Raw genomic sequence first — 15,173 nt, 5'->3', positions numbered from 1 at the left:
CCGTCTCTACTAAAAATACAAAAGTTAGCCTAGCGTTGTGGCGGCGCCTGTAATCCCAGCTACTCAGGAGATTTAGGCAGGAGAATCGTCTGAACCCAGGAGGCGGAGGTTGCAGTGAGCCGAAATGGCCCCACTGAAGTCTGGGCAATAGAGTGAGACTCTGTCTCAAAAAACAAACAAACAAATAAACAAGAGAGGAGACTCAGAAGACTAAAATCAGAAATGAAAGTGGAGGCGTCCGCTCCACCTACGCTGAGCCAGAGGCGGGAAGCTCTGGACACAGCCGTTGACTGGCTGGCTGGGGCGCAGCTTGATGGCTTCAGGCTGACCAGCCACAGTCCCTACAGCTGCACCTGGGCGAAGGCCGCCTATGTGAGAGGCCGATGGCCCCAGCGTGCCGTGGCCTTGGAAGTGGGAAATGGAGGCAGGAGCCCTCCCTACACTTCACCATAGGCTTCCTGATTGATTCCAGCATCATGATTACCTCCAAGATACTATTTTTTTTTTTTTTAATTTGGGTGGCTTTTCTTCATGTGCCAATTGTTTAAGAACTATGAGGTGCGTCAGTATGTTGTACAGGTGATCTTCTCTGTGACGTTTGCATTTTCTTGCACTATGTTTGAGCTCATCATCTTTGAAATCTTAGGAGTATTGAGTAGCAGCTCTCCTTATTTTCACTGGAAAATGAACCTAGGTGTAATTCTGCTGATCCTGGTTTTCATGGTGCGTTTTTACACTGGCTATTTTACTGTGAGCAACATCTGACTACTTTTGTCTCCTCTGTCTTAGTGCATAAACAACGACTGCTTTTTTTCCTGTCTCTTGTGGTTGACCTTTATCTGTTTTTTCTGGAAACTAGGAGATTCCTTTCCCATTCTCAGCCCAAAACATGGGATCTTATCCATAGAACAGCTCATCAGCTGGGTTGGTGTGATTGGAGTTACTCTCATGGCTCTCCTTTCTGGATTTGGTGCTGTCTACTGCCCATACACTTTGATGTCTTACTTCCTCAGGAATGTGACTGACACAGATATTCTAGCCCTGAAACAGCGACTGCTCCAAACCATGGATATGATCGTAACCAAAAAGAAAAGGATGGCAATGGCACAGAGAACGATGTTCCAGAAGGGGGAGGTGCATAACAAACCATCAGGATTCTGGTGAATGATAAAAAGTATTACCACTTATTCAACAGGAAGTGGATGCTTTGGAAGAACGGAGCAGGCAGCTTTTTCTGAAAACAGCTGATCTGTATGATACCAAGGAGAGAACAGAATACTCCAAAACCTTCAAAGGAAAATATTTCAATTTTCTGGGTTACTTTTTCTCTATTTACTGTGTTTGAAAAATTTTCATGGCACCATCAATATTGCTTTTGGTCGAGTTGGGAAAATGAATCCTGTCACAAGAGGTGTTGAGATCACTGTGAATTCTCTGGGAATCCAATGTGATGTGAAATTTTGGTCCCAACACATTTCCTCCATTCTTGTTGGAATAATCTTTGCCACATCCATCAGAGGATTGCTGATCACTCATACCAAGTTCTTTTATGCCATCTCTAGCAGTAAGTCCTCCAGTGTCAATGTCCTGCTATTAGCACAGATAATGGGCATGTACTTTGTCTCCTCTGCGCTGCTGATCTGAATGAGTATGCCTCTAGAATACTGCACCATCATTACCGAAGTCCTTGGAGAACTGCAGTTCAATTTCTGTTACCATTGGTTTGATGTGATCTTCCTGGTCAGCACTCTCTCTAGCATAGTGTTTCTCTATTTGGCTCACAAACAGGCACCAGAGAAGCATATGACACCTTGAACTTAGGCCTACTACAGACTGAGGCCTGTGGTCTCAAAATTTAGATATGAAAGGGGAAAAAATGGAGGGGACCAGGGTCTAACATTTTATAAACAAACAAAATGCTGTGGTAGCATTTTTTACCTCTAGCATCCTCTTTCCTACTCAGGTGATACTGTGATCATGAGTAGCATCAGCTAGAACATGAGAGGAAGCGGTAACTCAAGGCAATACTCAGGAGAGAGCATCCTATGTGGACCTGAGGCTGGTGCAATGGCAAAGAGGAACCAAAAAACTAAAAGGGAAAAATACACTGGAACTCTGGGGCAAGAGCTGTCTATGGTAGCTGGGCCAAACACATAGGATATCCATTTTAAGGTTCACATGGAGGTGGTCATAGCTTTCCCTTGAGATTGATTGTCATTAAAATCAGAGATTGTAATGAAAAGAATAAACAGGAAGAAAAGGAAAGAAAGGAAGGAAGGAAGGAATGAAGGAAGGAAGGAAAAGAAACATTACGAATTTACAGAAATCAAAAGGATGATAAAAGAATACTGTGAACAATTGTATGCCAGCAAACTGGATAACCTAGATGAAGTAGATAAGCTCCTAGAAACAATCTATTAAAATGTAATTAAAAAGAAATAAAAAATCTGAATAGACCTATAACTAGTAAGGATACTGAAGCAGTATGATACAAAATTTATCCACAAATTACTAGCAAACTAAAGGTAGCAATATGTTTTTGGGTTTGTTTTTGCTTTTGTTTTTTGAGATGGAGTCTTGCTCTACCACCCAGGCTGGAGTATAGAGGCGCGCTCTCGGCTTACTGCAACCTCCACCTCCCAGATTCAAGCAATTCTCCTGCTTCGGCCTCCCGAGTAGCTGGGACTAAAGGCACACACTGCTACAACTGGCTAATTTTCTGTATTTTAGTAGAGACGGGGTTTCACTGTGTTGCCCAGGCTGGTTGCGAACTCCTGAGCTCAGGCAATCCTCTGCCTTGGCCTCCCAAAGTGCTAGGATTACAGGCATGAGCCACCATGCCCGGCTAGCAATATGTTAAGAAGATTATACACTACGAAAAAGTAGGATTTATTCCTGGAATGTGAGGATAATTTAACATACAGATATCAGTCAATGTAATATATACCACATTAACAGAATGGAAAAAAATTACATAATCACCTCCATTGATACAGAAAAAGTATTTGACAAAATTCCACACCCTTTCATGAAAAACAAACAAACAAAAAAACCCACTCAATGAACTAGAAATAGAAGAAAACTTCCTTAACATCATAAAGGCTACTTATGATTAACCTTCAACTAACATCATATTCAATAGTGAAAGGCTGGCCAGGCGCGGTGGCTCATGCCTGTAATCCCAGCATTTTGGGAGACAGAAGCAGGCGGATCACCTGAGGTCAGGAGTTGAAACCAGCCTGGACAACATGGCAAAACCCCATCTCTACTGAAAATACAAAAAAATTAGCTGGGCATGGCATGCGCCTGTAGTCCCAGCTACTCAGGAGGCTGAGGCACGAGAATCACTTGAACCTGGGAGGCAGAGGTTGCAGTGAGCTGAGATCTCACCACTGTACTCCAGCCTGGGCGACAGAGTGAGACATCATCTCAATTAAAAAAAAAAAAAAATAGTGAAAGACTGAAAGCTTTTTTTCCAAGATCAGTAAAAGACAAAAATGCCCACATTCACCACTCTATTTGGCATAGTGTTGGCAGTTATAGTCACAGAAAGTAGGCAAGAAAGTGAAATAAAAAGCATCCCAGCTGGCTCTGCGGCTCATGCCTATAATCCCAACACTTTGGGAGGCTGAGGCAGGAGGATCACTTGAGCCAAGTAGTTCGAGACCAGCGCAGGCAATATGGCCAAACCCCATCTCTACCAAGAATACAAAAATTAGCTGGGTGTGGGTGGGAGGATCGCTGGAGCCCGGGAAGTCGAGGCTGCGAGGAGCCATGATTGCGCCACTGCACTCCAGCATGGGTAATCTCCTGTCTCAAAAAATAAACAAATAAAATGTATTTAAAATTTTTGAATTTAAAAAAGAAACTCATATGCCAATGTTTCACAGCAACATTATTGATTTGGGTTGATTCCACCTGTTGACTATTCAGAAAGCCTAAAAGGAGTAAAAATTTTGATACATGCTGTAATATGAATAAAGAGTGAGAACATTATTCAAAGTGAAATAAGCCAAACATAAAGGACAAATATATGATTTCCACAATAGTAAAATTCATAGAGACAGAAAGAGTAGTTACCAAGAGCTGGGGAAGTGGAGAGAAATGGGGAGTTATTATTTAAAGGTTACAGAGTTTCAATTTTGGATGATAAAAAGTTCTGGAGATGGATAATGGGGATGGTTGCAAGATGATGTGAATGTACTTAATTCTACTGAAATGTACACTTAAAACTAATTCTAATAACAAATTTTATATTATGTATATCTTACCACAATTTTTAAAAGGCCGTAAACCACAATTTTTAAAAGGCCGTAACAATATGTAAGGATGTAAATTAAGTGGTTTAGAAAAGTAAAGGGATAGGCCTAGCGCAATGGCTCATGCCTGTAGTCCCAGCACTTTGAGAGGCCAAGGCAGGCGGATCATGAGGTCAAGAGTTAGAGACCAGCCTGGCCAATACGGCGAAACCGCATCTCTACTAAAAATACAAAAATTAGCCACGCATGGTGGCGCAGACTTGTAGTCCCAGCTGCTTGGGAGTCTGAGGCAGAAGAATCACTTGAACCCAGGAGACAAAGGTTGCAGTGAGCTGAGATCACGCCACTGCACTCCAGCTTGGGTGACAGAATGAGACTCTGTCTTAAAAAAAAAAGAAAAGTAAAGGGATAAAGATATATAACACAAAGGTTAGGCTGAGTGTGGTAGCTCATACCTGTAATTCCAGAACATTGCAAGGCTGAGGCAGGTAGATCACCTGAGGCCAGGAGTTCAAGACTGGCTTGACCAAAATGGTGAAACCCTGTCTCTTACTAAAAATACAAAAATTAGCCAGGTGTGCTGGCCCACCCCTATAGTCCCAGCTACTCAGGAGGCTGAGGCATGACAATCGTTTGAACCCAAGAGGCAGAGGTTGTAGTGAGCCAAAATCATGCCACTGCACTCCAGCCTGGGTGACAGAGTGAGTCTCAAAAAATAAATAAAATAAATTAAATAAAATAAAGTTAAAAAAAACAACAACAACCAAAAAAAAAAAAAAAAAAAAAAACCCCACAAAGGCTAACCATAAAAAAATTAACATAAAACGTATGTATTAACATAAAATGTAGATTTTAAGACAAGGAGTATTACCATAGAGACGTGACATAATAAAAAAGAAAAGGAGGCATTTCATAGTGATGAAACAGAGACATTTTATAAAACAGAAACATGTGAATGCTACATGTGTAGCATTCAATATATATTGTATATATTCAATAATATATAACAATAATAAAAAATGACATGAAAACTTATGTCTACACAAAAATCTATCACAATTATTTGTAATCCTTTATTTATAATAGCAAAACCCTAGAAAACTACTAAAATGTACCTCAATAGGTAGATGGTTAAAGAAACTGTGGTACATCCATAACATAAACAACTACTCAACAATTAAAAGGCTGGAACTGTTGATACAACAAATTGGATGGATCTCAAGGGCATTAGGCTGTGAAAAAGGCCATCCTTTTTTTTGTTTTAAGACAGAGTCTTGCTCTGTCACCCAGGCTGGAGTGCAGTGGTGCCATCTCCACTCACTGCAACCTCCGCCTCCTGGGTTCAAGCAGTTCTCATGCCTTACCCTCCTGAGAAGCTGGGACTATAGGCGTGAGCCACCATGTCCAGCTAATTTTTGTATTTTTAGTAGAGATGTGGTTTCACCATGTTGGCCAGGCTGGTCTTGAACTCCTGGCCTCATGTGATCCACCTGCCTCGGCCTTCCAGAGTGCAGGGATTACAGGCGTGAGCCACCGCACCTGGCCTATTTCTATAACATTCTAAAAACAAAATAAAAAACAGAGATTAAGAACACATTAGGCCTGGCCCGGTGGTTCATGCCTATAATCTCAGCACTTTGGGAGGCTGAGGTGGGCAGATCACCTGAAGTCAGGAGTTCAAGAACAGCCTGGCCAACATGGTGAAACCCTTTGCCTACTAAAAATACAAAAAGTAGTCAGGTGTGGTGGCACGTGCCTGTAATCCCAGCTACCTGGGAGGCTGAGGCATGAGAATGGCTTGAACCTGGGAGGCAGAGGTTGCAGTGAGCCGAGGTTGCACCACTGCACTCCAGCCTGGTAACAGAGTGAGACTGTCTCAAAAAAAAAGAACATATTAGTAGTTGTGGCGGGGGGGCGGTGGCATGGGAAGTGAGTGTAACTAATTAAGTGGTAGCACCCACAGGGAAATCTTTGTGGTGATGAAACATTTTTTTCTGGTTTCCAGTGATCGTTACACAAATCTACACATGATAAAATGACCTAGAACTATATACAAACATTGTACCAATGTCAGATTCTTGGGTTTGATATTGTACTATAGTTATATAAGATGCAGCCATTGGGGGGAAATAAATTAAGGGTACAGGGGACTTCTCTGTGCTTTCTTTGTAATTGCCTGTAAATCTATAATTATTTCAAAATTAAAAATTCAAAAACCTGATGGTAGTGGGGCATGGTGGCCCACACCAGTAATCCCAGCTACTCAGGAGGCTGAGGCAGGAGAATCACTTGAACCTGGGAGGCAGAGGCTACAGTGAGTTGAGATCGCACCACTGTACTTTAGCCTGGGCAACAGAGCGAGACTCCCTCTCAAAAAAAAAAAAAAAAAAAGTAATAAGAATGTTCTCTAATCAATATAGAATTAAACTAGAAATCAGTAACAGAAACAAAGGAAAATATCCCCAAATGCTTGGGGAAATAACATCACACTCCCAAACAACCTATGGGTTAAAGATAAGTTACAAGAGAAATTAGAAAATAGTTTGAACTAAAAATAATAAAGTACAACATATCCAAACTTATTGATAGCTGCTAACACTGTTCTTGGAGAGAAAGCTATAGATTTATATACATATATTACCCAGTCGGGCACGTAAGAAGCTACAAGTCATCACTAAGTCCTAAAAACAAGTAAAACATGAACAAACTGAAAACCCAAGTCTTCTTAAGTCTGTCAGAAAAAATGAGGTCACAGGGCAAGCCACTGCTCCCAAAATTGAAAAAGACAAATACAGAGAATCACAACTTACCAGAGCAGAAACCCACAGAACAGACACCATGTGAACTAGTGCTGGAGCAGGGAAACCTGAACTCTAATTAGCAAATTGTTAGTGGCTCAACATTGGCGAGTCTAGGAGATAAAAACTCCAGAACTCAGTCATCTGCACGCCACAATTTTGTTAATTTTACCTCAGGAGCTTGACTAGATTGTCATAGTGAATATGGGAGAAAAATCCCCTCTACCTCTGGTAGCAGGTGGAGCAAGAACCAGTTTGCAATAGGCTAGAGCATTTTGTTCTCTTAATAAGGTCTGCCCTCAGGAGAAACCATTTAACCTCAGCCTAACCTTCTGGGGTTTTATCAGAGCCCAACTGATCTGCAGGAAGGGAAATAACCAATTCCAGCCCACTCTAGCCATCCAGTCCCACCTAAAGTGGGGGAAAACCTAGTAAGCATGTTTAAAGTTGACAGTCCAGAGACACAGGCTCACTAACAGACTGAGACCTACTTGTGGGACTACAGAATGCTTTATTCCCCCCACATCTTTCCACCACATTACTAAAGGCCTGCTTATAGCACCTCACTTTACCCAGTGGAGCATGTCCTGCTATCAAGGAAAAATGACAAGGCACAATGGAAAGCAAAATACACAGAAGAGACAGAGCAAGCATCAGAATCAGACTCAGATATGACAGGGATGTTGGAATTCTCAGACCAGGAATTTGAAACAACTGATTAAGATGCTAGGGGCTTTGGCCAGGCGAGGTGGCTCACACCTATAATCCCAGCATTTTGGGAAGCTCAAGTGGGCGGATCACGTAAGGCTAGGACTTCCAGACCAGCCTGACCAACATGATGAAACCCCATCTCTACTAAAAATACAAAAAAAATTAGCCGGGCCTGGTGGTACATGTCTGTAAATCCCAGCTACTCAGGAGGCTAAGGCACGAGAATTGATTGAATCCATGAAGCAGAGATTGCATGAGCCACTGCACTGCAGCCTGGGTGACAAAGCGAGGCTCTGTCTCAAAAAAAAAGAAAAAAAAAAAAAAACGTGGAAGGCTCTAATGTATAAAAAAGATGGCATGCAAGAACAGATGGGCAATGTGAGCAGAGAGATGGAAATTCTGAGAAAGAGCCAAAAAGACGTGTTAGTGATCAAAAACAGTATAACATCAAGATAATGAAAAGACAAGCAACACAGTGGGAGAAAATATTTGCTAAAGATATACCAGATAAAGTACTCTTATTCAAAATCTACAAAGAGCTCTTAAAATTCAACAGTAAGAACACAACCTCATGAAAAAAAAATGGCCAAAGACCTTAACAATCATGTCACCAAAGAAGATTATACAGATGAAAAATAAGCATATGAAAAGTGTTCCGCATCATATGTCATCAGGGAAATGCACATTAAAACAACAATAGGATATCACTACACACCTATCAGAACAGCTAAAGCCCAGAACACTGACAACAGCAAATTTTGGTGAAGCTTTGGACTAACAGGAACTCTGATTCATTCCTGGTGGAATCACAAATGATACAGCTACTTTAAAAGACAGTTCGATGGTTTCTTGCAAAAGTAAACTTATTCTTCTCACACAATCCAGTTGTATTCCTTGGTATCTAACCCAAAAGAGTTGAAAAATTATGTCCACACGAAAATCTGTACACAGATGTTTATAGCACCTTTATTCATAATTGCCAAAATTTGGAAGCAACCAAAATATTATTCAGTAAGTGAATGGATTAACTGTGATATATGTAGACAATGAAATATTATTCAGCATTAAAAAGAAATGAGATATCAACCCATGAAAAGACATGGAGGAAACTGAAATGCACATTACTAATAAGCCAATCTGAAAAAGCAAATATTGTATGATTGTAATTATATGACATTCTGGAAAGGCAAAACTATGAACACAGTAAAAAGATCAGTCATTGTCAGGGTTTGTGAGTATGGAGGGATGAACAGCCCAAGCACAGAGAATTTTTAAGGCAGTGAAACTACTCTGCATGATACTATATTGGTGGGTATATATCATACTTTCGTGCAAATGGATAGAATGTACAACACCAAAAGTGAAGCCTAATGTAGACTCCGGTCTGTGGGTGACGATGGTATGTCAAGATAGGTCAACAATTGTAATGAATGTACTATTCTAGTGGGGCATGTTGATAGTGAGGGAGTTATGCATGTGCGGGAGCAGGGGGTATATGGGAAATCTCTGTACCTTCTGCTCAAAGTTTTGCTGTGAATCTAGAACCTCTCTTTTTTAAAAAAAAAAAAAGTCTATAAAATGCATATGTAAGAAAGAAGAAAGGTTTATGTTTGTGAAACTTTATGAAGGGAAATGAAGCTTGGGACTTTAAGCTCGGTGGAGAATTGATTCAGAGTCAGCCCTATAATTGGTACGGACAGTCGTGAAGAACAGATATGAAGGGCCTGAACGAGGGACCTATCAACAACAGAGGAGAAGGACATTGTATAGAGTCTGAATGTAAGCTCAGTAGAATTTTGCAACGATTTTGACGCTAGGTGAGAGAGTGAGAAGGAATTCTGAGGTAAGCAGAAGGACAAATTCCAGTCATCACGTCAAGTAAGTAAACGTCAAATCTGGTCAGCGTCAAGATGTTTGAGATTTGTCTTATGGAGGTTATAGTTTTAGTATAAGGCTCATAGAACTCAAAAATTTAGCAATTTATGGGTTTTGGATATTTCCTAATCTCGATGTGGTGCTTGTTTTGTAGCAGTTTTAAAATGCGATTGTAGACACTGACTTGCATAGAAAGAAAACAAATTTCTAGGAAACAGGGATGATTAACAGGGAATTCCTGATTAGGTCCAGCAGGATAGTTCCTTCTCTTAGTAGGGGTTTCTGAGGTGTAAGCGGGGGTTTCTGTAGTGTAGTGGTTATCACGTTCGCCTCACACGCGAAAGGTCCCCGGCTTGAAACCGGGCGGGAACACTATCCTGTCCTCAATTTTGTCTTTCTAAAACTTACAGCGACCGCTTGTCTTCCTAAAATTTACAGCGACTGTTTTTAGAACTCCCGCTCTTAGGACCCCGTCCATTCGAATAAATTACTATACAAATGTAAGTTGTTTACACTGTGTAACTCAGCACTACGAATACGACTTGCTCTCTTCCTACACCAGATTTAGAGAAGAGGGAGCCCCGTGAGAGCCCAAAGACAACAAGAGGCTAAAGGAAGAAGGAGCATGTATCTATGTTGAAAGATCCCAGCCTGGTCCATTTGATGGGATTTGGAAGGAGGTCGAGTTGCCTGAGAAAAGAGTAACTTGAATTGTATAAGAAATGTTACTTTGTTAGAGAAGACTAACAAAAGCAGGACTTTAAGAATTCTTTTTATACTGGAACATTTCCCTGGTTAGTACTTTTTTTTTTTTTTTGAGACAGTCTTTCTCTGTTGCCCAGGCTGGAGTGCAGTGGCTGTAACCTCCACCTCTTGGGTTCAAGCGATTCTCCTGCCTCAGCCTCCCAAGTAGCTGAGACTACAGGTGTGCGCCACCACGCCTGGCTACTTTTTGTATTTTTAGTAGAGACGGGGTTTCACTATATTGGCCAGGCTGGTCTCACACTCCTGACCTTGTGATCCGCCCACCTCAGACGGGGTTTCACTATATTGGCCAGGCTGGTCTCACACTCCTGACCTTGTGATCCGCCCACCTCAGCCTCCGGAAGTGCTGGGATTACAGGCGTGAGCCACCACGCCTCGCCTCTGTTTAGTACTTTTAAGTGCCCAAGCCTTCTAGCTATACTTGATATCATTGACTATCACTTTAGATTTCACTCCATTTCAAGGTGTCTCTAAAATCCAGTCTTTTGACAAATAACCACATTCCCAATCAGGACCGTCTTCCCAGTCAGGACTGTCTTCATGGGCATGCGACCTACGCATTTGCACAAGGCCAGCCACTTGATTTAATGCTCTGCTATTGCTGGTTTGAAATTCCTAATTTTCTTAAAGAAGGAATATTTCCATTTTGCACCGCACTCGTAAATTATGTAACTGGTTTTTCTCCTAAATGCTCACAAAGGAGTAATCATCCAATGTAATCATTCCTTACAGGGAGAAGCAAAAAGCTGAGCTCAATACTGCAACAAGGAATGCTATGAGGGAAGGCATTTGTAGAATGTGATACTTTGAAGATATAACTGATAATTTTTTTCTCTAAAGAGCAGCTAAAACATAACACTGTATCCAGGGTTTGATTAATTTTTTCCATCATTTTATTTTTATCTGTCTAATAAATGATCCACAACTTCAGGTCCCATTTGCTTCCAGCCTCTTGTTAAGTTTTTTGTTTTTGTTTGTGTTTTCTTTTGGTGTTTCACTAATCATTCTTCTTATCCTCTCAAGACGTTGTCATGTTACTCCACTTTTCAATATATTCCGTGAAATTCTAGAGTTCAGAATCATGCAAGGAGGAAGTTATCACAACCCTCAATTTATACAATATGTATGTCTTATCTCCTTCCTTGCCTTCTTTTGAATTGTATTAAAATCAAAAATCTTACATGAAGCTGTAAGTTCCTTAGAAATATGAAAAGTAGCTACAAATATTTAAACGTAGAAGATTGCAGCTCAATTCTAGATGGTTCTGGATGGTTGGTCTCTGGCATAGATTTAGCTAATTCATCGTAAATGTTTCAAACTCATCACCATGTTCCTCTACAAAGTGCCTCAGACATCGAGATTCAAGGTTTGCTGCTTTATTAGATATAAATCCAAGTCAGGTTTAACTAGTGACAAGAATTTACCTAAATTTAGGGGAAGAAATAAAAAGGCCTCGCTGGGATTCGAACCCAGGATCTCCTGTTTACTAGACAGGCGCTTTAACCAGCTAAGCCACGAAGCCTCACATGTATTGTGGGGGAGTAATTTATTATTTTATAAAAATTTACACCTCAGCCTGTCAATGTTTCTACCTCAGTGATTTTCTTTGTAGGAACACAATACCACATTTCTGGATCTCAGTCAAAACCAGAGAATAATGTTCTTGCTGTAGAATAAGAATAGATCCTGAATTAAGAAGACTATTTTCCTTTAGGAAACTGCTCTAAATGTCAAGAACACCTCCAGACGATAAGCTCTGGTGGCCAGGTAAAAAACTTGCTTAGTTTTGAGAACAATTACATCTCTTATGCCTGGCAGTGAATTTGCCTTCTGATGAACTCTCATTTCATTTGTTCATTCAGTGGGTAAGTGGTATCAGGAAAAACACTCTCTACATTTTTCTCTAACTTGGCCCCCAATGATTCTGCCTGTCCAGCATGCAAAATATGGTCACCCTGGCCACGTCTGACTTCTTGCAACATGAACTCGACCTCTAGGATGGCGTTATCAAAATCAGGTAATGGTGCAGATTAAATTCCTTGGGTAAATATTTTCGGCCGGGCGTGATGGCTCACGCCTGTAATCCCAGCACTTTGGGAGGCCGAGGCGGGCGGATCACGAGGTCAGAAGATCGAGACCATCCTGGCTAACGTGGTGAAACCCCGTCTCTACTAAAAATACAAAAAATTAGCCGGGGGTGGTGGCGGGCGCCTGTTAGTCCCAGCTACTCTGGAGGCTGAGGCAAGAGAATCGCTTGAACCCGGGAGGTGGAGCTTGCAGTGAGCCAAGATCGCGCCATTGCACTCCAGCCTGGGTGACAGAGCGAGACTCCGTCTCAAAAAAAAAAAAAAAAAAAAAATTTTTTTTTCAAATAAGGTTCTACTTAGTTTGAACATCTATGTACTTAAGATACAAGTTATCTGTCTCCCAACTACAGGCAGAGGAGACATAGGATAATCTCGATACACAATCCTATTCAAAAAGAACAAAAACAAGAGGAAAAAGAAAAAGAAAAAACAAAAAACAAGAGGCACACTGGTCTGTAGCAATTGTAGAATTCAGTGGGCACATAACGCTAGTGCGTTGATTGGAACTCAATAATGCCCTCTGAGAATGACTCCCTAGTCTCTTGGGTCCATCTCCTGGGTTCTTATTCCACGCTCAGATTCATCCATTCTTTTAATAAGAAATATCATTTACTTGCAGCTGAATGGTTTTCTTAGCCTACTTCTTTCCCATAGTAGTCTGGGAGGAAGAGGGGTGAGGTCCAGTCTTTTCATTTTATGCTGTCCTTTATTCCTTTCAGTCCAGACTGTCAATGTTCAAATACTATAATTTTCTTCAAAAAATGTGACTTTATGAAAGTTACTGAAGTTTATTCTTTTAGACCAGGGGTTCACGAACTATAGCCCACAGGCCAAATCTGGCCTTATATCTATTTTTATACAGGTTTATTGGAACATAACCACATTCATTCATTTAGCATTATCTGTAGCTGCTTTCCTGCAACAGCTGATTTGTGTAATTGCCACATCAACTGAATGGCCCACAAAGCCTAAAATATTTACTATCTGGGTCTTCAAAGAAAAAGTTTTCCAGGCCAAAAGCAGTGGTTCATCCCCATAATCCCAGCACTTTGGGAGGCCAAGGCAGGAGGATCACTTGAGCCAAGGAGTTTGAGACCAGCCTGGCCAACCTGGTGAAACCCCCTCTCTACTAAAAATACAAAAAAAATTAGCCGGGTATGGTGGTAGTCCCAGCTACTTGGGAGGCTGAGGCAGGAGAATCACTTGAACCTGGGAGGTAGAGGGTGCAGTGAGCCAAGATCGGACCACTCACTGCCCTCCAGCCTGGGCAGCAGAGTAGGACTCTGTCTCAATAAAAAAAATTGTTTTTTAAGTTCGCCAATCTCTTTTAAAACAAAAGCCACATTCATGAAAATAATGCCTTGTCTCCCTTTGGCTTCCCATAAAACTGCAGTAGGGCCACATTCTTAAGAGTTGTAGAATTATTGTTTGAACTATAGGATCCTTAAGGTATGTCCTTAAGAACCTTAAGGGTTTGTTTAGATACCACCTTAAGTCTCTTTGTGGTATTAATAAAGGACTTACAATAACACCCTTGGCTTCATCTTTAGACCACATTTTCTGATCGTACTCTAAACAATAAACTAAAACATTTGTAAGACTCACCTCATTTATTTCTCTTCTCTCAGGTATCACAGTCCCAAACTGACAGCAGGCGATGCCTGAAAACAGTTATTTCACATACTTATGTCCAGTATATTTTTCTTGTTGTTTGCAATTTTCTTAACAGTGACTTCTCCACAGGTAGAAGCAGAAACCCATATCTCTTTTGTTGGTGTTCTTTTTCAATAGTATTATAATTTCAAGTTCCATTCACATTATTGCATGTATATCTACTCTGTTACTTTTTATATTGCTTAATAGCCTATGGTGTGCATTTGTAACAGTTTACCTGTCCACTTTCCAATAATAAATATTAAATTTTCTTTCAATTTCAAAAGACTAAAATAAGGCTGTGATTAACTTTATCACATGTGTACTCTCAGTAGTTTTGTAAGATTTGAGGCAGTGGATAGGGTGGGGGAAGATTTATGCTTAGGAGAAGAGCAGTTACATCATAGAATGTGAATATACTTAATTTGAATAAGAAGTACTCCAGAATGGCTTCATTAATTTAAACTTCGACTAGCAGGACAGGAGGGTTCTTTTATCACTAGTCCTGCAAAAACTGATTTTATTCACCTTCTAGTTTTGCCAATGTAATGACAGTAAATGCAATATATCTTTTTACTTTTTATTTCTGTGATTACTAAAGATTTTGTACAATCTTTGTTAGTCTTGACATATTTCTGTCCTCTAATTGCCTGTTCTATCTTTTGTTCATTTCCTTTTGATCTTGCTGTCCTTCTCTTGCAGATTTTCATGGCTTCTTGATATATATTAAACCCTTGCCACTTTTGGAGACAATTCAAACATACTCTCTCATTAGCGCATCTGTCTACATATTTATATTTCTACTGTGTCGTTTATCTTACATATTCTTGATTTTTTAATTTAAGATTATTTTAGCTGGGCGTGGTGGCTCACGCCTGTAATCACAGCACATTGGGAGGCTGAGGCGGGGGGGATCACCTGAGGTCAGGAGTTTGAGACCAGCCTGACCAACATGGAGAAACCCCCGTCTCTACTAAAAATACAAAATTTGCCGGGCGTGGTGGTACACGCCTGTAATCCCAGCT

The 15,173-nt window shown here is 40.7% G+C and overlaps 2 non-coding genes and 1 pseudogene across 2 annotated transcripts; 2 read left to right on the top strand and 1 right to left on the bottom strand.

The window, feature by feature from the left end:
* The first annotated feature begins 506 nt into the window (after positions 1–506).
* LOC129060158 (Golgi pH regulator-like) lies at positions 507–1,829 on the top strand (annotated as a pseudogene).
* An 8,113-nt stretch (positions 1,830–9,942) lies between these two features.
* On the top strand, positions 9,943–10,015 carry TRNAV-CAC (transfer RNA valine (anticodon CAC)). Its single transcript has one exon. It is a non-coding gene; the product is annotated as a tRNA-Val (tRNA).
* A 1,841-nt stretch (positions 10,016–11,856) lies between these two features.
* Positions 11,857–11,930, bottom strand: TRNAT-AGU (transfer RNA threonine (anticodon AGU)). Its single transcript has one exon. It is a non-coding gene; the product is annotated as a tRNA-Thr (tRNA).
* Between the last annotated feature and the right edge of the window lie 3,243 nt (positions 11,931–15,173).

Source organism: Pongo abelii, chromosome 5, assembly GCF_028885655.2.
Source record: "Pongo abelii isolate AG06213 chromosome 5, NHGRI_mPonAbe1-v2.0_pri, whole genome shotgun sequence".
NCBI lineage: Eukaryota > Metazoa > Chordata > Mammalia > Primates > Hominidae > Pongo > Pongo abelii.
This window is presented reverse-complemented; position numbering and strand designations above follow the sequence as displayed.